Raw genomic sequence first — 22798 nt, 5'->3', positions numbered from 1 at the left:
TTACAGAATTCCCTCCAAAGTTAATAGTGACTGCTATTTTGGCTAACTTTAATTTTTCTCTTAGATAAAGATAGTTTCCTCTCTAAGAAACAAGTAGTTATTCTTATATCAGTTAATTCACTCTCAAAAATTCCCAAATACTTGTGTTCAATTATGTGGATATATCTTAGTGGAATTGATGCCTTTTTTCATTATAAGAATCAAAACATTGATTAGAATTCACAGAAAGAATGTTCTTACCCAAATGTTGTACTCCACACCTCTCTACCAATCATTTCTGTTGTCCAGTGGCAAATATCTTCAGCAACCTTTGCAATTTCTTCTGATATTAACCTCAGTATCTCATTTAAAAATGCTTAATACTTCTATTAATTTTATTTTTTAATTTGATAAATTTTCAAATGAAAAACTAGAGAGGAGAAAGAGTATAATGAAGATACATATACTTACCTATATATTTAACTATTACAACATTTTTCAATTATGCCTCATCTTTTTTTCTAAATTGTTTTATCATTGCTTGATTTTTTAAATGTTTATTTTTGAGAGAGAGAGACAGAGCATGAGTGGGGGACAGGAAGAATGAGAGAGAGACACACAGAATCCAAAGCAGGCTCCAGGCTCTGAGCTGTCAGCACAGAGCCTGACATGGGGCTCAAACCCATGAACTGTGAGCTGAAGCCAGATGCCTAACCGACTGAGTCACCCACATGCCCCTATCATTGCTTGATTTTAAAAATTTTGATTTTCTACTTTAGATGATTTTAGCTCTAGTATATTCTCCGCCTTACCTACGATTATTGACTTATCTTTCCATTTATTTAGTTTTATATATCCCACTCTTTCATCCCTAAATTCTCCAATAAAACTGAAAATACAAGTTTTATATATTCAAACATATCAAATAGTACATCAGTTTAAGTCTGGTCCAGAGCGGCAAAACTCCAGAGCTTAAGTCTGGACTGGTTCTGTAACATGGTTATTGACCTCATACTTCCTGTATTATTATTCTGAGAACATTTCTCTTATTTTTTCCTGGTGTTTAATTGATGCCTTTCTTTTTTTCCCCTTTTGGTTATTTTGGGTGGACCATGCAGTTTAGAAACTTTCTAGAAAAATGGAACACAGGAGGTAAATATTTTGAAACTCTGCATGACTAGTTAATGATAAAATGACTTTACAGTTGATTGATAATCTAGGTAGGTATAGAACCTTGGGATGGAAATATTGTTCCCCTGGAATTTTAAAGAATTTGGTCCATTAGTTTTAGTTTTGGCAAGGTTGTTGACAAGTTTGATGCTATTCTGATTTTTCCTCATTTGCATAAGTCTGTTTTATATTCTGTTAGTTTTTTGGATCTTGTCTTAATTGCTGGTATAATAAAATATTACAATAACGTGCTTTGGTGTGTTTCTTTTATCATTCATTATACTGAGTCTGTTTTAACTGTCCATTTTTGTCCTTTTAGTCTCGAAATTTGTCTCTAGCTTTTTTATTGATGGTTTTCTCCTTGCTGTTTCTTTTGTTCTCTCCTTTTGAAGTTTTCATGATTCTATGTTCTGTCTTTTTGCTTCTCTCTCTCTCTCTCTGTCTCTGAGTTTTCCTTGACTTCAGTTTTTAAGTCTCCATTAAAATATCTACTAACATACATTGAATTCCCAAGTTCTCATTTTGTTGGAGGCTTTTTGCTCATCAGTATCTCAGACCTTTTATTCTAGCTTACAGATAGATATTTGATCTCTGACATTGCGTGAAGTGAAGGGAGAGTTGGGAAGGGTTGGAGAATGCTCAGAATTGTCAATGTTCTTAGATGGTAGTGATCTCAACCATTTAATATGTGGACTATAAATACTTCCTTTTTGGTAAGCTTTCTTGATTTCAGTTGTGTTTTATCTCACAAACTCAAGTTCAGGATGACCTGGGAAAAGTACTTACCTGGTTATATGGGTAGAAAAGAATTGGGAGCTCATCTGTTGCTTACAGACTTATAAAACCCTACTGTATTCTTTAATTCGTTTCTCCTGAAATCCCTAGTGTCTTCAATTTCTAATCATATGCAGGATTCTGCTTTGTATATTTGCTTGCTTTTTGGCCTCTTGCTCTGAAAGTAGTTAGTTTTCACTTTTTCCAAACTTCAAAGTCCATTATGAATCATTAACCCCCATTCTATTTTTCAAAGTTGTGTTGACATCCATTATAGACAAGAGAATATTCTGTTGTGTTCTTTTCATTTTTTTTAGCCTAATAGATTTTTCCTTAATTAAAAACATTAAGCAAGTAACCAACCTTTCCTGACATTTTAGTGAGGTTTTGGAGGGAGCAGGGGTAAAAAAATTCAATAAGTGATACTTAATATTAAGTATGCATTTTTCCTAAGTATTTCCTGGAAATTGTGTCAAAGATAATCTATCACAGATGAAGATATCAAAATAAGAAAAAAGTTATACCTTTAAGTTGAATCCATTCTTTTGGCTATGAATGTCTCATTTAATGAGACAGTAAATTGTTAATAATAAGAGATTTTTTATTAAATTTTTCTAAATATTTAGAAGTGTCTATTCATCCTCCTATCTTACTTTATCGCATTTCTTCAAAAGGTAGTTGACACTCAGTGTCTAAGTCTACTTTTAGTCATTAAAACCTGAAGTCAATCTCATATCATTTTTAAGGACTTGTCAATTTAAACTGCTCAAACCACAAGCCTATTTTGAGCCATTATTTTTTGCCCCCTCTGAACATTTGATACCTTTCTGCTCTGACTCTTCGTAAGTATCTTCTTTCTTGCTTTCTCTTTATTCTGGTCCTACTTTGCCTAACTCCCTTTCTCTTCCTCAAAGCTCTGCTATTTGCTATTTACTAGTCCCCTGAAAAAAGTTAAGTGGAGGTCTTTGTTAATGTTCTGCTCTAGGTGCCCTAGAATCACTTGCACACTTTTATTATACATAGTCTGAATGTTTATCTATTTTTGAGAGAGAGTGAGTGAGCAGGGGAAGGATAGAGAGAGGAAGAGAGAGGACCTGAAGCAGGCTCTCTGCTGTCAGCAGAGAGCCCAACACAGGGCTTGAACTCACTAGCTGTGAGATCATGACCTGAACTGAAGTTAGATGCTTAGACGACTGAGCCACCCAAGTGCTCCTTCTTATACATAGTCTAAATTACAATCTCCAAGTAGGTAACTTCCAACCCCTTTTCTTTATGCTTTTGCTAACCATTTACTTATGCTCTAGATCATCTTATCTGTGATGGAGTTTCTCATAAATGTTTTATCAAAAGCTCAAATTCAATATACCTAGAGCTAAATCTAATCTTGCAAATATAGTCCATGTCATCTGTGGTAGAGCTGGTCAGTGTAAAATAGTTTCAATATCATGTCTGGTAATAGGTATCAGATATTAAGTGAATGCACTGAAGTGATTGGCCATGTATTACAAGCAGAGTTGCCCAGGCTTCTTCACATGATGCTCACAGGATTCGCTGGAGCGGCAAAAAGAGTTACATCCCAATACTTCTTTTTCTTTTCTCAATTTTTTAATGTTTATTTACTTTATTCAGAGAGAGAGAGAGAGAGAGAGTGAGAGAGAGAATCCCAAGCAGGCTCCACACTGTCAGTGCAGAGACTGACATGGCGCTTGATCCTACAAATTGTGACATCATGACCTGAGCTGAAATAAAGAGTCAGATGCTTAACTGACTGAGTCATCCCTGTTCCCTTACACCCCAAAACTTCTTACTTGTCTGCTTATGTCACATTTACTATTGTCCAACTATCTGAAGCAAGTCATATAGCAAAATCTAGAACTGACATCAGAGGAGACTATTCAAGGGCATGGATATAGGAAGGCACAAGCCAATTGGGTACCATTAATAGCAACAGTCTGCACTGGTGCACAGACTACGATATTATTTCTTATACTTAATATCCTCACCATCCTCCCAATCATCCAAATGTGAAACTTCCATATTTCACCCTTTCCTAAGCACACCATGAATTTCCTACCTTCAGTTTTAATTCATGAGTCTGGATTCACAGCAGTTCTTTCTAAAAGTGCAGCTTGATGAGCCTCACACAGGTCTTTCAATTCATAATCTCCATGGGGAAATCTCAGAAATATCCCATTTTGACTGAGTCCATGGAATACTCTTATGCACAAGGAAGTTTGAGTATCACTGCTGCAGTCTATCCATGTAAACTTTTTAAATATAACCCAGGCATGGGATTTTTAACTAATTTTAGATTCACAGGTTTTTAAGGCATATGATGATGTTCACCAGGAAATATGGAAATTTTCTAAGATTGTAAACAGTGTAAACGTGGGTTTATGTAAACTTTTCAGTGCCCATAATTTAGATTTCACCTAGCCTGCTTGTCTGTTCTCAGATTCCTTGATTGGCTTCTCATGCTTAATCACCCACCAAATCCTATCAATATACAAGTAGAGAATAGTTTCCTTTCATTTAAATTCCATTCCTCATGTCTTTTCCTTGCCCCCCTACTCTAGAACGCAAGAACAAAACTGTCCTACATTTGTAAAGGAAATGAAGGTGCAAAGTATTTTCACATGCATTTACTCATCTGATCCTCCAAGCCTCTCTGTGGTGAATTAAAGCAATTATAAGTATTCCATTTTACAGAGCAACAACCTGCATTCATCAAGGGCTTGCTACTAGTTGGGGTGAATTGAAACAGAATTCAGATTTCCTAAATTGGTTAGCACGTGACTGCTGAACCAGACGGTCTCATTTAAGTCTCCACAAATTTGGACTTACCACAAAAGTTCTCACTTTCAAATACGTGGGGAAACCCTGGGGGGAAGCTAGAATTATAACATTACCACTTAGCTCTTTGATCCAAATTTGAAATAGTCCACCTTGAGGAATATATACTGCAATCTATTCTTTACTGCGAAGGACAGAAGTTTTAAAGCAAAACAATTGCAACATAGGAAAAACGCATTAACAATTTTGGCATTAGTCCATAATGTATGAAAAGGGGTGGATGCTTTTTTTTTTAATGCTGGATGCTTTTGAGGTTTGAAATTGTCTCTGTTCATCTATTACAAGTGCTGTGTTTACAAAAGAAAGAAGAAAATAATTTCCTACAGGCGGAACTTGCTCACTGTATTCAAAAGCATATGAAACATGCCAGAAATTTAAACCAACTATGCAAACAATTCAAAAAGATGATGTTACAGCCAGAGTGTTGCATGTTGGGCTATACATAAGAAAAACTTGTAGCAGCAAATAGGCATGTTGGTCCCCTCTTAGCATAGGTATACTCTCCTTCCTGTCTAGGGGAACCTAGATATAAAATCCTGCTGGGAACCATATTTCTACAGACATTTTTCCCCCCTAACTAGACAGACTGGCATTTCTTAAGCTCTTGACAGCTGGACATTACAAATTTGACAACTCAAAGATGTGCAAGAAGTTGTGTAGGAGAAAAGACACCTGATGGCTTTACTTAAACACTCTAGGATCACCTGAAAAGGAAGAAAAAAAAAAAAAGAAAGAAACATAACAGTGGACAGGAACACCTGAGTTTTATCACTTGCTAATTTGTCTACCATAAGGGATGTTAAAACTGTCATGTTAGAAACACCACTTGGGTTTCACCATCAACAAATATTTCATAGATTGTTGAAAAATAAGTAAAGTAGAGATAAAATCTGTTTCTTATGGGAATTAAATACTGGGAGAGGCCAGTGTCTTGAACTCCACTGCAGGGCACACCATTTCCTGTCACTCTTATGGATAGAATACTCCAGCACATAGGCCAGATGTGACCCAGAGAAGGGTCTTAACAGTGCAGAAGGTTTCCTTACAAAAATAAGAATACCTGTTAATATAGGGCCTATCTTGCTTCTATTGTGGAGTATGAATGCTTCCATTTGCCAGAATTCCCACCCAACCTACACCTTATTTAAGTTTGCCAGAGCCCTGTGGCTAATTTAAGTTTTTCCTCATTCTCCATTTAAGGTAACCAGAGACCCAAGTCTCCTGACAATTTCTCTCCCATCACTCATCTTATCTGGCTTGTAAATGGTTGCTATAGAGCTCCTTTGAGAATAGGAATGTTATATAATGATTACATTATGAGGCATTCATCACTGTGTTGCTAATAAAAGCAGAAATTAGACAATAGCTCATAGGGGATTGGTTAAATACATTAGGATATATCCATACAATGGAATACAACCTTGAAATGACTTTTAAGAGGAACATTCGTTGATAAGGAAAGATGCTCATGAACACCGACGAGGGAATGGCCACCATCAGGACGTGGTGTAACGTGATGGGGATGGCTCATATCCACACCTAAGAACCACTGTGCACATTTCTTTCCATCTTGTCCTTCAATGACTTTACATTAGTACCTTGAAATCAGCCATAGTGAGAATATTTCCATGACAGAAATTGATGAGTGCTACAAATCAGACCTGTATTTCTTTTTCTGGAGAGTTGGTTGTAAAACATTTACATGCACACCACTATTATCAGATTTTTAAATATAAAGTTGGGAAGGTATATATGAGCACAAGAAAATGGTGGGAGAGCTCTTTTGTGAAGCCCTAATACTGTTATGGTATTAACAGTGGAGTTATACTTTTTTTTTCTCTTATTCCCTTGTTTTTCTAGATTGTCTTCAACAAGTATTCCCTTCTGTAAATAATTTTCAAAATTTGGGTGCCAAAGGGTGTCTGTGTGAACTCTTGCCCAGTGCTAGATGTACATAGCAGTAGCGATAAATTGGTAGTATCTTAAGCAAGCAGAAACATGACACTTCTCCATTTAGAATCTTAAAATTTTAAACCTTTTGCCTGGATTTCTAAGAACAATTCTTAACTTTTTTCCATATCTGTACATTCACTAATCTAAATTCACTTTCAGAGAATTAGCCTGAAATTTGTTAACCCTGAAATGCTCTCTAGTGGCTGTCACAGGAGTTCACAGTCCTGTGCACCGGTGGTTAATAAATAACCTCAGGGAATTTGTGTTTGTTTGCTTCGTTCTTACCTTTGGTGAAATTTTCTCTTGGACATGATTTTATCTTTCTGTATTCCCTATTCAGTTTTTCATCGACTGTGATGCTTTTTTTTTTTTTTTTTTTTTTTTTTTTTTTTTTTTTTTTTTTTTTTTTTTTTTTTTTTTTTTTTTGCCTCTTGTCATAATTATATGTAATGTTGAGTCAATTTTTAAAGTAAGCTCAGATTTGCCCTAGAGGTGGCAGAATTTCTGTGGTGGGTAAGTGAAATGATTACTCCATATAACTTTATAAAGTGTAAAGACCTCTGAGATGAAAGGAGCTATGTAAATGGAAGACTGTCATTTTAAATTGCCATTACCGTTTGAAATTCTCAAGAGAAGCATTACTGAAATCCGGCGTATGTACCATATTAGATTGCTTAATATCATTAAAGCATGTGCAGCAAATGAAAATACCAATTTCCTCTTATATGTAGTTCGTGTTTAAGGCAGCGTGTCCAAAGCTGGCATGTTCACAGCTCATTCCGGCGTGTTAATACTCACCGGAGGAAGGAGACGCTAACAAAGTACGAAGACAATGGTGCTTCCCTAGCCTGGCGATTGCCGCTTGTGTATGTGTGTGCTTGTGAAGACACAAACAGATTTGCGACGCTAAATGAAATGAGACGTATACCAGAGGGGGTTTGATATGGCTTGCAGCGAAGCCCGGGCAGAAACATATATAGCATATCACTATGTGATTTATGTTTAGCTTTGGCAATAAGGAAACCGAGAAATAATATGCATTTACACCAGCAGAAAAGAATCGTAAGAACACAAGAATTATCAAAACAGTGAAAATGGCCTGCCCTCCAACATGAGACCAGCTGTTTTTGTCGCCTCCGTTTGCAAGTTTGTTTTAGGAAAGGAGAATGCTCCGTTTTATTGGAGCCATGCACAACCTAGCAAATGCCAAGAAATAAGCAAGTGAGAGCGAGGCATCAGTGGCAAATTGGAATCTAAGGCCTTTTGTGCTTGTTAAATGGTGGAATGATTATAATTGGAAAAAGTGATGTGCATTAGTTCTGAGTGAATGTACAAGAAATGACAAGCGTGTAACTTAATGATTACTTCACAACACTCAGGACTGCCTTCTAGTCTCGCACCGAAGAGTTCAGCCCTACAGCAGAGAAAGCCACATGTTTTCTCCTCCTATTCAGGAGTATTCTCCACAGGTCACATGGAAATAACCCTGAAGTGGTAAGTCTTGGTTTAGGAAGTCTGCTGCTTAAGCTGGGGTAAGTCCCTGTGACAAAGACCAGTGGGATGTATTTTTCTTTTCCTTGCCAACCATCGCGATCCTTGGCAAGGGAATGCACAGGATCTTGTTTTAAAGGAAATAGCATGTTTACTCTCCTGTGGATAGGGAGGATATGAGAAAGTTTCCTGAAAATCAAATCTAATATTCAAATGAGTGAAAGTGTACCACCTTTCTCTGCACTGTTAAAACAGAGGTCTACACAGGAGGGTGATTTTAGAATAACCTCAAAAGCATATCCTTAATTTTTCTGTATACAAAATTTACTGTACACAATTTTGCTATACATAAGTTAAAAATTTTGAAAAGTCAACAACAAAAAAAGTAATTTTCAAAAGGTTTCTGTGGTGAGAAAGAAGTGTGATTTTTAGGACCTAAAGTATAAACAATAACAACGATTAAAATAAACTCAATTATTAGCCAGAGCCAATGAACACATATAAAGTGTCAGGATGTAGAGTCTATTTCGTTTTACCCTTGGGACCGGATCGGAGCTGGTGCTTAACCTGCCCTGCGGTGTGGGAAGGCTTGCGTAGATGCTATTTCCCTAAAATCCAAACCAAGTTTATGACGGCTAGTTATAAACACAGCTTAAAGACTGGCTCGAGAGTGGGGAAAGCATTATTTAAGAGAGGAAAACCTATTATCAAAGTGAGAGGAGTGCATGAAATTCTCTCATATATTGTAATGTGGAAGGTGAGAGTTCACCCAGAGATGTACTCAGAGGAATTTCAGAAATTCCTCACAAAGGCTCACACTGAAGTTCCGCCACTTGTCACGAGGTGGCGTGAGCTGTGACTGGGCAAAATCAGGAACGCTGCTTTATTTAGGCCTTTTTAGGTACTAATGATGTAGTTGAGGGAGGAATACTCAACAACACAGGGAGAGCCACCCAAGTATTCTACTCTCCATAACTAAAGTTTCATCTTTTTATTTAAATCCATATCTTTGAAACATAGGATCCCTAAATGCTTTTGCCAACATTCTGAAAGGATGTCCCTTCTATTGCTCTGGAAGGCCTCGTGATATTCAGTGTAGCAAAATTTAATAAAAAGGTTTTCTTGGCATCGAGGAAATAAAGTCCTTTATTATGTCTCTTTTTTTAAAAGTAATCTTCATTTAGATATATGATTTACTGTGGAAGGGTTTAATAAGAGAGCTTTTTTCTCCCCTTTTTTTAACATCTATTAGTAGGATGAAGTGAAGATAGTTACGATGGAGAATACATTATCAAGACCACCGTGCAGGTAATATCCTGCATATTGAGTCTAATCACCCATTTAAGTTAAGTAAGAGTTGTTAAGAATATGGAGACTCTCACTGTAATGATTAGTGATGAGAATCACCTAGATAATGAAATTAGTATTGAGAAACATATTTTTAGGCAGAATGATTATCCTGGGAGATTGATTAAAAGGATAATTGAAGAACAATGTAACCTTTTTCATAGTTATCAAGTTGAACTTGGTTAAGGTAATTTATCATAATGGTGTGGCTATGACAAATCATAAAAGGCCCGGCCTCTGCTTAAAAAGATGTTTATTATATATTAATCCAGACATGTTGTCATACCAATGAAATATCTTCAATAAAAACGTTGAGGATGATAAGTGCAGTGGGGCGATATCTCAAGCTATCTCAATAACTCTTGAGAAGCAGCTGAAAGGAGTTTGTAACGCATGGAAAGAGGATTCCTAAAAACGAACCACGGTTTAATGGCTCTGTCCGTTATCAACAACAGAAGAAACTAACTGCTTCCGTCTGGAAATATTAACAAAGATTGCATGATAATAAGTTCCTTCTTCGGAAATAAAACAAAAACCAAATGCTTACTTCAAATCAGTCATGAAAATAGATAGAGGGAGGAATTCATTAACTAATTGAAACTGGAAGATAAAAAATGGCAAGCTGTCCCTTGCAAAAATCTGCAGTCTTTAACTGGGCTTTTGTGCCGCTTATATTTTTGGATAATCAAATTATTGTTCTTTCGCCAACTGTTTTTAAATTTTTATTTTTAAATTAATATATAATAAAAGTTAACTTTTTTCTTTTAGTTAGTGGACTTTTTAAATGTTTTTATTTAAATTCCACTTAGTTAACATATAGTATAATATTAGCTTCGGGTGTACAAAATAGTGATTCAACACTTCCATACATTACCCAGAGCTCATCATAAGGGCCCTCCTTAATCCCCAGCACCTCTTTAACCCGCGCCCCGCCCCCCTACCACCCCTCTGGTAACCATCAGTTTGCTCACTGTAGTTAAGCGTCCATTTCTTGGTTTGCCTCTCTAGTTTTTCCCCTTCTCTCATTTGTTTTGTTTCTTAAAATCCACATGTGAGTGAAATCATATGGTATTTGTCTTTCTCTGACTGACATTTCACTTAGCATAATACTCTCTAGCTCCATCTACATCACTGTAAATTTGGTGTGTGTGTGTATATATATATATGTGTGTGTGTGTGTGTGTGTGTATAGACACATATATTAAATAGTATATATATTAATATATATATCAATAACATTTTCTTTATCCATCCATATATATATCATTATATATGTGTATATATATATATGTAAATAACATTTTCTTTACCTACTCATCAGTTAGTTGATGGACAGTTTGGGAACTTTCCAAAATTGGCTATTGTAGATAATGCTGTTATAAGTATCAGAGTGTGTGTATCCCTATGAATTAGTATTTTTTTGTCTTTGGATAAATAGTAGTGCAATTGCTGGATCATATGATAGTTCTATTTTTAACTTTTTGAGGAACCTCCGTACTGTTTTCCTCCATTCTGTGGCTGCATTAACTTGCATTCCCACCAATAGTGCATGCACAAGGATTAATTAATAGTCTTTTATTTTTTAATTTTTAATGTTTATTTTTGAGAGAGAGAGAAAGAGAGCACAAGTGTGGGATGGGGGTTTGGTGCAGAGAGAGAGGGAGACACAGAATCCGAAGCAGCTCCAGGCTCTGAGCTGTCTGCACAAAGCACGATGGGGGGCTCGGTCTCACGAGCTGTGAGATCATGACCTGAGCTGAAGTCAGATGCTTAACCAACTAAGCCACCCGGGGGGCCCCAACAGACTTTATTTGTTAAAACAGTTTTATGTACAGAGAAAATGAGAAGAAGGTATAGAGGTTTCCCATATCTTCCTTCATCTTTCCACAGCCTCCCCCAACAGTTCCCTCTATTACTAACATCTTGCATTAGTGTGATACATTTGGTACAGTTGATGAACTAATATTTATACATTATTATTACTAATGTTCACTGTGTTTTATAGTTCTATGGGTATTGCCAAATGCATAATGTCATGCAGTCACCATTACAGTATCATAAATAATACTTTTCTTGCTCTAAAACTCCCCATGTTCCACCTCTGAATCCCTTCCCTAGTGCTCCCAACCCCTAGCAGCCATTGTTTTTTTTTACTGTCTTTCCAGAATGCCATACAGTTGGAGCATACAGTATGTGTTCTTTCGAGAGTTCCTTTTTTCACTTAGCAGTATGCATTTAAGTTTCCTTTGTGTCTTTGTGTAGGTTGAGAGCTCTTTTATCAGTGAATCATGAATCATTATCTTATTATTGTCTGGATGTATCACCATTTATTCACCTCATGAGGGATATCTTAATTGTTTCCAAGTTTTGTTGACTATGAATAAAGCTTCTGTGGACATTCATGGGCAGAATTTTGTGTGGACATGTTTTCAATTCATTTGGAGATTTGCAGCACAATTGCTAAACTGTAGGGAAAGATTGGGTTCAGTTTGTAAGAAACTGCCAAACTTCCTCCCAAAGTGACTGTATCATTTTGCATTCCAACCATCACTGAATGAGTTTCTGTTCTACATCCTCACCGTTTGTTATCTGTTTTAGATTTTGGCCATTCTAATTGGTACATACTGATATAATAGTGGTACATATCGTGCACTCTTCTATGAATTTTAACACACATTTGTGTAACTACCATAATCAAGATACAGAACAAATTCACCATCACGAAAAAGTATTAAGGAATACTTCCTCTTAAATCATTCTCCTTTACTCCTACCTCTTGGTAACCACTGATCCATTCTGTATCACTATTCTTTTATCATTTCATGAATATCATATAAATGGAAGCTGACATTATATAACCATTTAGGCTAGCTACTTTCTTTCTTTTTTTAGGCAATTTTCTTTCTTTTATTAAAAAATTTTATTTCTGAGAGAGAGAGAGAGCATGAGCAGGGGAGGGTCAGAGAGGAAGATACAGAAGAATCTGAAGAATCTGAAGCAGGCTCCAGGCTCTGAGCTAGCTGTCCACACAGAGCCCGACGTGGGGCACAAACCCATAAACTGTGAGACCATGACCTGAGCCGAAGTCGGACACTTAACTGACTGAGCCTCCCAGGGAACCCTAGGCTGGCTTCTTTCACTAAGAATGATGTCTCTGAGATGAACCCAAGTTGTTGCAAATATCAGTAATTTGTTCCTTTTTATTTATAAGTAACATTCCATTGTACATATGTATCATAGTTGAATTATCAATTTGCCCTTTGAAGGACATTTGGACAAGGTCGGGCTTTTTGCTACAAAAAATATATGTACTATACTTATCTATCTGTAGGCTTTTGTGTGGAAATGTTTTCATTTTTTCTAGGGTAAATATATGTAGAAGTAGAATAACTGTGTCATATGATTAGTATATGTTCAACTTTATATAAGAAACTGTCAAATTATTTTCCAGAGTATCTCCCATTTTGCACTCCCACCAGCAATGATTGACATCCCAGTTGCTCTACATCCTCTCTAGCACTTGATATGGTCATTATTTTTATTTTAGTCATTCTAATTGGTGTGGAGTGATATCATGGCTTTATTTTTCATTTTCCTAATGGTTAATGATGCAAATCATCATCATCAATGTGCTTATTTGCCTTTTCTATATACTTTTTAAAAAGTGTCTTTCAAGTCTTTTGCTTATTTAGCTTGCTTTTTTAAAAAAATTTGTTGAATATATAGTTCTGATTGCTCTTTATATATTCTGGATATAAGTCTTTTTTTTAATGTTTTATCTATTTCTGAGAGAGACAGAGACAGCATGAGCAGAGGAGGGTCAGAGAGGGAGGGAGACACAGAATCTGAAACAGGCTTCAGGCTCTGAGCTAGCTGTCAGCACAGAGACCGACACGGGGCTCAAACCCATGAACTGTGAGATCATGACCTGAGCCGAAGTCAGACACTTAACCAACTGAGCCACCCAGGCGCCCCTGGGTATAAGTCTTATGCCAGGATTGTGATTTACATATATTCTCTTTGGTAGATCATGCTTTTAGTGCCATGTCTAAGAAATTTTTGCCTAACTAAATCCTGAGGATTTATCAGATGTTTTCTTCTAACAGTTTCATAGTTTTACATTTTAACTTTAACTCAATGATTTACAGTAAGACCTTGGTTTGTGAGCATAATTCATTCCAGAAAATACTTGTAATCCAAAGCACTGGTATATCAAAGTGAATTTTAAGAAGCATTGGCTCAGTTGTGATCATGTGACATTCGGCATCACGTACTACTTGTATTATAAAATTTTGCTCATTTATCAAGTTAAAATTTATCAGAAATATCTTCTCATCTTGCAGAACACTCCCAGAACAACATACTTGCAATCCAAGGTTTTACTGTACTTTGAATTAATTTCTGTGTAATGTTCATAATGTAGTTCAAAGTTCATTTCTTTGTACATGGATGTACAATTGCTCTAACATTATTTGCTTAAAGATTGTACTTTCTTGGGGTGCCTGGGTGGTTCAGTCAGGTTAAGCGTCTGACTTCAGCTCAGGTTATGATCTCATGGCTCATGGATTAAAGCGCCGTGTCGGGCATTGTGCGGACAGCTCAGAGCCTGGAGCCTGCTTCGGACTCTGTGTCTCCCTCTTCCTCTGCCCCTTCCCTGCTCACTCTCTGTCTGTCTGTCTCTCTCTCAAAAATAAACACCAAAAATTTTTTTTAAAAGATTGTATTTTCTCAATTAAATTATATTTGTACCTTTGTCGAAAGGTCAACAGATGCAAATATGTCAATTGACCATATTTGCATGGGACTTTTTCTGAATCTCTTCTGTTCTATTGATTTATGTCTCTACCTTTCTTGTCAATATCAGTCTGACTTGATTACCGTAGCTTTAGAATAAGTCTTAAAATCAGGTAGTGCAATTTTATTCCTTTTTCAATATTATTGTAGGTCTTCTAGTTCCTTTGCCTTTCCATATAAATTTTAGAATCAGATTACCTATATCCATAAGGATAACTGTTGGGATTTTTACAGGAATTGAGTTAAACTTGTAGATTTATCTGGGAGAGAATTGACATCTTTACTATATCGAGTTTTCTGATCCATGAACTCAGTATGCCTCTGCCTTCATCTCAATCTTTTCTTTTCATTTTTTTGTAAGCATTTTGTAGTTTTCAGCTTGCATATTCTATATGTAAAATAAATTTATACCTGTGTTTCTCATTTTTTTAGAAATCTTAAAATGAATATTTTAAAATTTAGGTTCTAAACTCCTTATTACTGGTATATAACAATATCAATATAGTTGATTTTGGTGTGTTGATTTTTTTTTTCCTGTGACTTTGTTAAACTCACTTATTATTTCTAGGAGGTTTTTTTGTAAATTCCTTAGGAATATTTAACACAAACAATCATGTTCTCTGTGGATAGAAACAGTTTTATATCTTGCTTTCTAATATTCTGCATATTTTATTATTGTTACTAATTATTTTGCCCGATTGCTCTGCCTAGGACTTCCAGTATGATGCTGGATTGAAATGTTGAGAGTGCACATCCTTGCTTTGTTCATAATTTTGTTAGGCACCATTAATTATTATGCTACCTTTTTGGCAAGAGCAGAGGGATAGATAGTTTTGACCCAATTGAGGAAGTTCCCTTCTATTTCTCATTGGCTGAGAGTTTTTTCAAAATTTGTTGTTTAATTTAGTCATGTGTTTTTTTCTGAATCAGGTGATATGATCGTGTGGTTTTTCTTAGACTTGTATTTAGACCATTATTGTCATGTACAGGTCTATCATTAGTTGCTGGTTTTCTGCGTGATTCCTCTGTTTTCTATCCCTATCTTCCTCAATTCTTACCTCTTTTCTGTTACTTGAACGTTTTTAGTCTTCCACTTTAATTTACTTACTGTAGTTTAACTATATATATTTACAGATATTCTAGTATATCATCCAAGTGTTATAATACATCTACTTAACATTTTATGATCTACATGGAATCAGAATTTTATCATTTCAGGTGGCATGTAGAAATTTGACCAACATGTAAGTTCCTGTACTGTCCCCAGTTATACCGTCTTATATATTACAGCAACATGCATTGAGAACCCCATTAGCAGTGTTATCATTTTTACTTTCAACCATTAAATATAAAGACTTAAGAGAAGAATAATTAATTATATTTACTCAGATATTTACCACTTTTCTTGAGCTTTCTTCATTTCTAATTATCTAAATTTCTTTCTGGTATTCTTTCTTTCCCACAGTTTGAAGAACTTCCATGGTATTTCCATTTGAGGAACACATCGGTGATGAATTATCTTAGTTTTTCTTTTTTCTTTTTTTAATTTTTTAAAATGTTTTATTTATTTCTAGGAGAGAGAGAGAGAGCGTGAGCAAGGGAGGGTCAGAGAGAGAGGGAGTCACAGACTCTGAAACAGGCTCCAGGCTCTGAGCTGGCAGTCAGCACAGAGCCCGTCGCAAGGCTTGAGCCCACGAACAGCGAGATCATGACCTAAGCGAAAGTTCGACGCTTAACCGACTAAGCCACCCAGGCGCCCCATCTTAGTTTTTCTTTATATGAGAATGTTTTTATTGCACTTCATTCTGAATGATATTTCACTGTATACAGAACTTGGGGTTGATTTTTTTTTCTGAGTTTATAATTCTCTATTCCTTCAACACCTTAAACATATCTTTATGCTGCTTTCTTGTATATATGTTTTCTGATGAGCAATCTGAAGCCCAGCATGTTGTAATTTCCTTAATAAAAGAGATGTTTTCTTTGAACTCTTATATAGAACTTGGAAATTTTCTGAGCACATACTAGTTAACTAGATATATCTCTGGAATGTGATTGGCAATGGTTTCTAGGTAAAGTGATCATATATTTTATAGTGTTAAAATCAAGACAATTCTGTGCATAGTGGGAATATGTTAACCATTTCTTTAGAAAAACAGGCAAAAAACAGAATTAATACTTACTGTCGCCCTAATTTTAGGCAATCAGGTGCCTTCTAAGGAAGAAAAGTACAAAAACCTAGTAGATATTTACTGTTTCTTCTTCTAAGAATAGAAACTTTAAGAATAGAAATCACCTTTCCTTCAATCCATGTTTTCTAATCACGTGATTTGAATTAGTATTGCTATATTTCTACCGATTTTGCTGGTTCTTCTAGAGATAACTTCTTATCCAGCTATGATTGATGAAAAAAAGGTACAGTCTCCAGACACAGGCTGCACCATTATGTTACTTTACCATAATTAATAAGCTCAAATAAAGAACTCTGATGAATGCTGGATTATCATAGTCTCTTACAGATTTATTTTGTTTGTGTTCCTTTGTTTTTGTTTTCTCCAAATAGGAATCAGGAAAGGAGACTCAGTTCTTCTCTGTCAGTGAAACTATGTGGCTTTAGAGCTACTGGCCAGGTCCTCTGTCATTTGGAAGAACTCAGTCTACTGTAGAGGTGAAAGAAGCATAGAAGAAAGTCGTAGGCCATGTGCTGGGGTTCTTAATTCCATTGTCTCTCTGTGCTGGCTACTTTCTACTGGCTCAAATGCAAGCACCAATAGTTCCGTCTTTTGCCCAGGTGAACTTTGTTTGATTTTCAGTCCCTTAAAAATCAAAAGAAACCCAAATAATACTTTTTACTCTTGTATTGTTTCTGAGACAGCAAGAAGCCCTTTATAAAATTATGAAGTAAAGGAGTAATAAACTACTAAGAGGCATACAAGTACATGTATTGCAAATAGTTACTTTTTTAAAGTTTATTTATTTATTGGGGGGAGGAGAGAGAGAGAGAGAGGATACACACATGAGTGGGGGAGGAGCAGAGAGAGAGGGAGAGAGAGAATCCCGATCAGGCTCCATGGGCCAACGTAGAGCCTAATGCAGGGCTCAGTACCTGCAAACCAGGAGAGTATGTCCTGAGCCACAAGTGGGAAGCTTAACCGACTGAGCCACCCAGGCATCCCACACATAATTATTTTTTATACTTGTGTATTATAACACTGTATTATTGTATTACCTCTCTCTTATATTATGCTTCATTGTCTTAATGCTTAAGTTTTAATTCTCAATGATGTTTATCTAGCACATAAGCTCTAAGAAGGTAAAGCATAAAACTGTTAAAATTACTCTATATCGTAATCAGTTCATACTCTTGAGGATGCTTATTATTTAACAATAACAGTGTAGGAAAAACCAGCGTGGTTTTGATTATTAATCCAATAAACATTTATGGGGCACCCACTCTACTAGATGGGTGTGAAACAAAAGAGAAAGGTCATGGCACTAAGGAAACTACATTCAACCAAACTAGGTGCAAGTTTAACGAAACTAGTAGTAAACAAGCAAACAAAGAAATAAACTAGATTACTTCAGATAGTAGTAAGCGCTATGAAGACCTAATAAAACAGAGTAATGTGACAGGGAGTAAGTGAGATGGAAGAGTTGCTTTAGAGTGGGGTTTAGGAAAGACTTCTCTGAGGAGGTCAAAGGCAGGGAGATGTGAGAATGCGGGAAGGAGCTAGACTTTGAAAAAACAGTCTAGGTCCTGAAGCAGTGATGAAGTTGGTGTTTCAGGAAGACAGAAAGCCAGTAAGCTTGAGTTATAGCAGAAAGCTGTGCTACAAGTTAATGTTACAATAATTATTCTTTGCCGTAGTAGAGGAGAAAACCAAAGAAGACTTGAGGAATTTTTTTGAGAATGAAGACTGCTCCTGGGTAGACTCAGAAAGATTCTCTGATCAAACTAATCTGGCAAAAATAGAGAATAGGGGGAAAAAATCTTTCTTGCCTATGTATTTAATATTCCTATAGTTGGGACTACTGTTCAATTGTAAAATTAACTGCTCCCTGTCGGAAGTCTTCATCTCTTTGAAAACATGTCATAAGCACTGTCAGAATTCTTTTCACCAATGAACCTAACTTCAAATATAGCACATATCTTAAACATGGTATTATTCTTCTCTTGTTCTTTGTGACAGCTTCTAGAGTCCCCATACATAGGCAAAGTCAGAGACAAAGGTGTTAAGGAAAGGTAAAGATGAGCTGGCCTGGTGTTTGTCAGTGAAGGCACACATCATAATCCTCTGTGGAACCTTTTCAAAATATCAACTGAGCTTCACTCTCTGGGACTTGGATTCAGAGGACCTAGCAGTGGACTCTAGCAATATATCTGGCAATGTATAATTGTAAAGCTAGTAACATATTTTGACATGCATATCCCACTGAAAAACTCATCTCTCAGTGATACACAGAATGACCAGAATTAGGACCAGAACCTTAATCTCCTGACATGGATGTTTTTGCCACTCTCCAGCCAACTGTATACCCCTTTCTTACTTAGAATCGCTATGTTAAACATGTACAAAAATAGATTATGGTCCAAATGCTTCTATTTTTAATTTTCATTAGCGTCTTTTAGTCATGACATTTTAGAATTAGAAATCTTTGCACCAGTTACCAGAACAAATAGCCAAAGAGAAGAAAGGAAGAAAAAGAACCTGAGTAGCCCAAATCCTGGATATACATTCCAGGCATTAAACTCTTGCTGGTTTCCTACAGGCCCCTTCTAGGTTCTTGGTTATTTTAGTGACTTTTTATCTAGACCTTATTTGGAGACAAACAAGACCCACGCTTGACTTGGTCAAGGAACATTTACTTGTGGATTGATGGAGGGGTGGGAAAATGGTTATTCATAATTTCAACCAACATTATTGTAGTGGTAATGATGCTTATTAGTTAATGCTGATAATGTCCTTCATATTTTCACTAAAGAAGGACAACATCAATTCTTTTCCCTGAATGAAACATTGCCACCTGCGTCCGAGGATGTAAAGTGACTTAAAATATAAAGGACTTTCCATTTCCAGACCAAATTCCCTAGTCTCTTTTTGGCTTTCAGTTGTCCCTGCCTCCAAGAAATGAGATACAAAAGGAGCTAAGAGTCTGTTCACTTCTCTGAAGCCAGAGGTAGAAGCAGTTTGGAAGACATTTTGTTTCATCTCTTTTTTAACTTCTTTAAAAATATTTCTGGAAAGAGTAGCTAATAATAAGATAGGTAGGTGGATGGCAGGGAGTTAACTAAAATGTTCAGAATAGCTCTGAGTACAATCACACTTAAAAATAGAGAGAACAGGCCACGAACAAAACCCCACTAACTCAGTATATCTAGTTCAGATGTAGCTAATGTCCCTATTTAGCATCTTTAAGTTGCTTACACTTTCCTCACCAATCTAAGAATGTGCCTCTAGCACTGGAGAGCTTTCCAAGTCCAAGGACATGGGAATGTGAATTATCAAACTAGCCAGGGATGAAAGGTGATGAAATCATCTTTTTAGAATATTGCCAAAAACAGCTTGCGTTTCTAGGCTGCTAATTGCTGAAATATGTTTCAGCTTCCGACTTCATTCTGAGCCCATGACCCACTCACCAAAAGGTAAGAAGGATGCTATAAAGGAAAAAGAGGAATGGCAGTAAGAGAAAGCAGGGTAAGGAACTGGTTAGCCCAGAGCCTCCTGGAAAGCCACACGACATTAAAGGAAGTGTATTTTATTTGGGCTGTCTGGCCATACAATTCGATTTGACCACCAAAGTAATTCAGACCTTTATTGTCTTTTCTAAACAAGAGTGAGTTAGCCAAGGTCTTGAAAGCTACAAATAGCTACTTTGAATTGGCTGTCTTTTTTTTTTTTTAACCATATTTCTTATTTAACTTTCTAACAAGTTCTTTATGCCTGTTACCTCATTTCAGCCTCACAATGATTTGTTAGAGCAAGTAAAAATCTCTGTTTTCTGTAGATGAAACTGAGGCACAAAGAGCCAGAATGAGTTGCCTTAAATATCTTTTATTAGGGGCAGAATTCAGGTTGGGCTGGGATTCCTTGCCCCTGCTGTGAGAATATTCCACTCCACTTCACTGCCAGTAGCCATAAAAGTCCCCGGAATATGGTACAAAGATAACTTGCAGAAGCCTGTTTTGATATTTCTGAAAGAAAGCTTCAGCTAAATTATTTTTCTGAAGTAGTTTATTAGATGGCCCTGTAAGAAAACAGTTGTACCAGATAAAGGTCCCTTTCAACATTATGAATTTAATACCACAGAGGGATTTGCAGACTGAATTACCCAGACTCATCATAGGCACATATAGGCAGTCACTAAATATAAGAATAATGTTCTGTTGTCGGTTTAGCCGATATAAATTTAAAGATGACCAATCAAATATACCCAAATACTTTATTTTTGTTTGTGTTATTGGAGAAATTACATTTTTATATGTGATATTTCTCCATAACACTTTTTAAATGACTTCTGGGGCATTTTTCACACACAGGTATAGCATTTGAACTTCATTTTGAAAAATGCTCTTTTCTAAAACAAAACCTTCAGACTGAATTAGTTAAAATGATATATCAAAGGATGGTACCAACTTAGTATTGCCAACAATTATTATCTTTGTTATTTTTTTTCAGGTCTGTGCTTGAATTTCATTCCAAAGATAGACACTCTGAGACAGCTAAAAAGTGCAGGAAATGGTATCTGGTTGAGATGTCCGTGTGTGTTCACACTTTGATCCACCATTTCTGCTCAAATCCATAACAACGACAGGTAAAATTTGCAAAGAGAAAACCAACAGGTGTATCTGTGTTTTAAAAGAAGACAAATATTTCTGTGGAGATAACGGAACAGAAATGCAAACTGGCAGGTGGAATTGAAGACACAGGCCTGTTGCACTCACGAGTTTGGCTAGTTGGGAATGAAGCAGATTAAAAGTGTTCAGTGTGAGGTAGTGATACAGGAAAAGGGAATAGATCAAACTGCTTGAAGCTAGGGGCTTGGTAGGAGCTCATCTGTTCCACTCATGAAATAAGGCTGGGGGAGAAAAAAAAAGGAACCATTATTGCTGACCTCTTGGGGGGATCTGACAAGGACCTGGCCTTAAGACAGTGAAGGAGCAAAACTGTGCATGGCCTCCTTGAGCATATCTGACCTATCCTCAATATTCCCACACACCAGGAGGAGGAGACGCCTTAACACACTTAATTCCAAACCAAGAATTGGGGGGATTGTGTGGGGTCAGTCATAAACCCACTAGAAAAGGAGGCAGGCAAGATGGGTGCAAGTTGCTTGAGGAAGAAAATAAGCGATCAAAATTAACTAAATAGTTTCCACTCAAAAAAGGAGTCTGAAAACAAACATTCCCCCAAACATGAAAGCACCTAAGGTTAAAAAGGATAGTAAAATGTACCAAAAAATAGATCATATGTTCTGGAACCTTGATCCTTGTGCAAGAAACATTACTATCACCTGGGAGCTTCTCAGAAGGGCAAAGTCTCAGGCATCACTTTACACCTGCTAAATCAAAACCCACCTTTCAACATAACTATTGGGCAACTCATATACACATTAATGTTGGGAAAGCACTGCTGGAAAAGATAATTTATTTATGGAATTGTCTGACAAGCAGTTTAACACAAATATGATTAATTTGCTCAGAGATGATGGAAACAAGTTTCATTTCAAAAGAACAAGAAATTAACTCACAAAAAAAGGCAGACATGGTATAGTAGCTAGAAGCAAAATGAACCAACTCAAAGACTTAAGAATGAGAATTATAGTCACTGGGGGAGGGAGCAGTCAATAGAGCAATAGTTGGCATATAGTGTGACCAGACACAAGTGAATTAGTGAATTAAAATATTCTCCTAAAATATTTGTCCAGAACCTAGCCTGAGAGAATGAGACAGAAAGAGCAGTTGAAATCTGAAGAATAACCCAAAAACCTCCAACTTATACCCAATAATGCCAATGGAGTTCTAAATGAGACTGAAAGAAAGAACTCAGTAGTTTTTTCTTTAAGGCCATATTTATAATTTTCCATCTTTGAAAGAAAATGTTACTTTGGGAATATACCATGAATACAAAGTAGGCTAAATAAAATGAGTCTACAGTTAGAAATGTCGTAGGGGTGCATGAGTGATCAGTGATTAAGCATCTGATCTCAGCTCAGATCATGATCCCACGGTTTATGAGTTCGAGCCCCCTTCAGAGCACAGAGACCACTTCAAATCCTCTGTCTCCCTCTGTCTCTGCCGCTCCCCGACTCATGCTCACTCTCTCTTTCTCTTCTCACTTTCTCAAAAATAAATAAACATTAAAAAAGAAATGAAGTTAATCTGCAGAAAAACAATGATAAAGAGAAAATCTTAAAAACCATCAAGAAAAAAAGAGAG

The sequence above is a fragment of the Hyaena hyaena genome, unplaced genomic scaffold (genome assembly GCF_003009895.1).
Source record: "Hyaena hyaena isolate Hyena2069 unplaced genomic scaffold, ASM300989v1 scaffold_207, whole genome shotgun sequence".
In the NCBI taxonomy this organism is placed as follows: domain Eukaryota; kingdom Metazoa; phylum Chordata; class Mammalia; order Carnivora; family Hyaenidae; genus Hyaena; species Hyaena hyaena.
The sequence above is the reverse complement of the archived record's forward strand: the minus strand, read 5'-3'. Positions refer to the sequence as shown.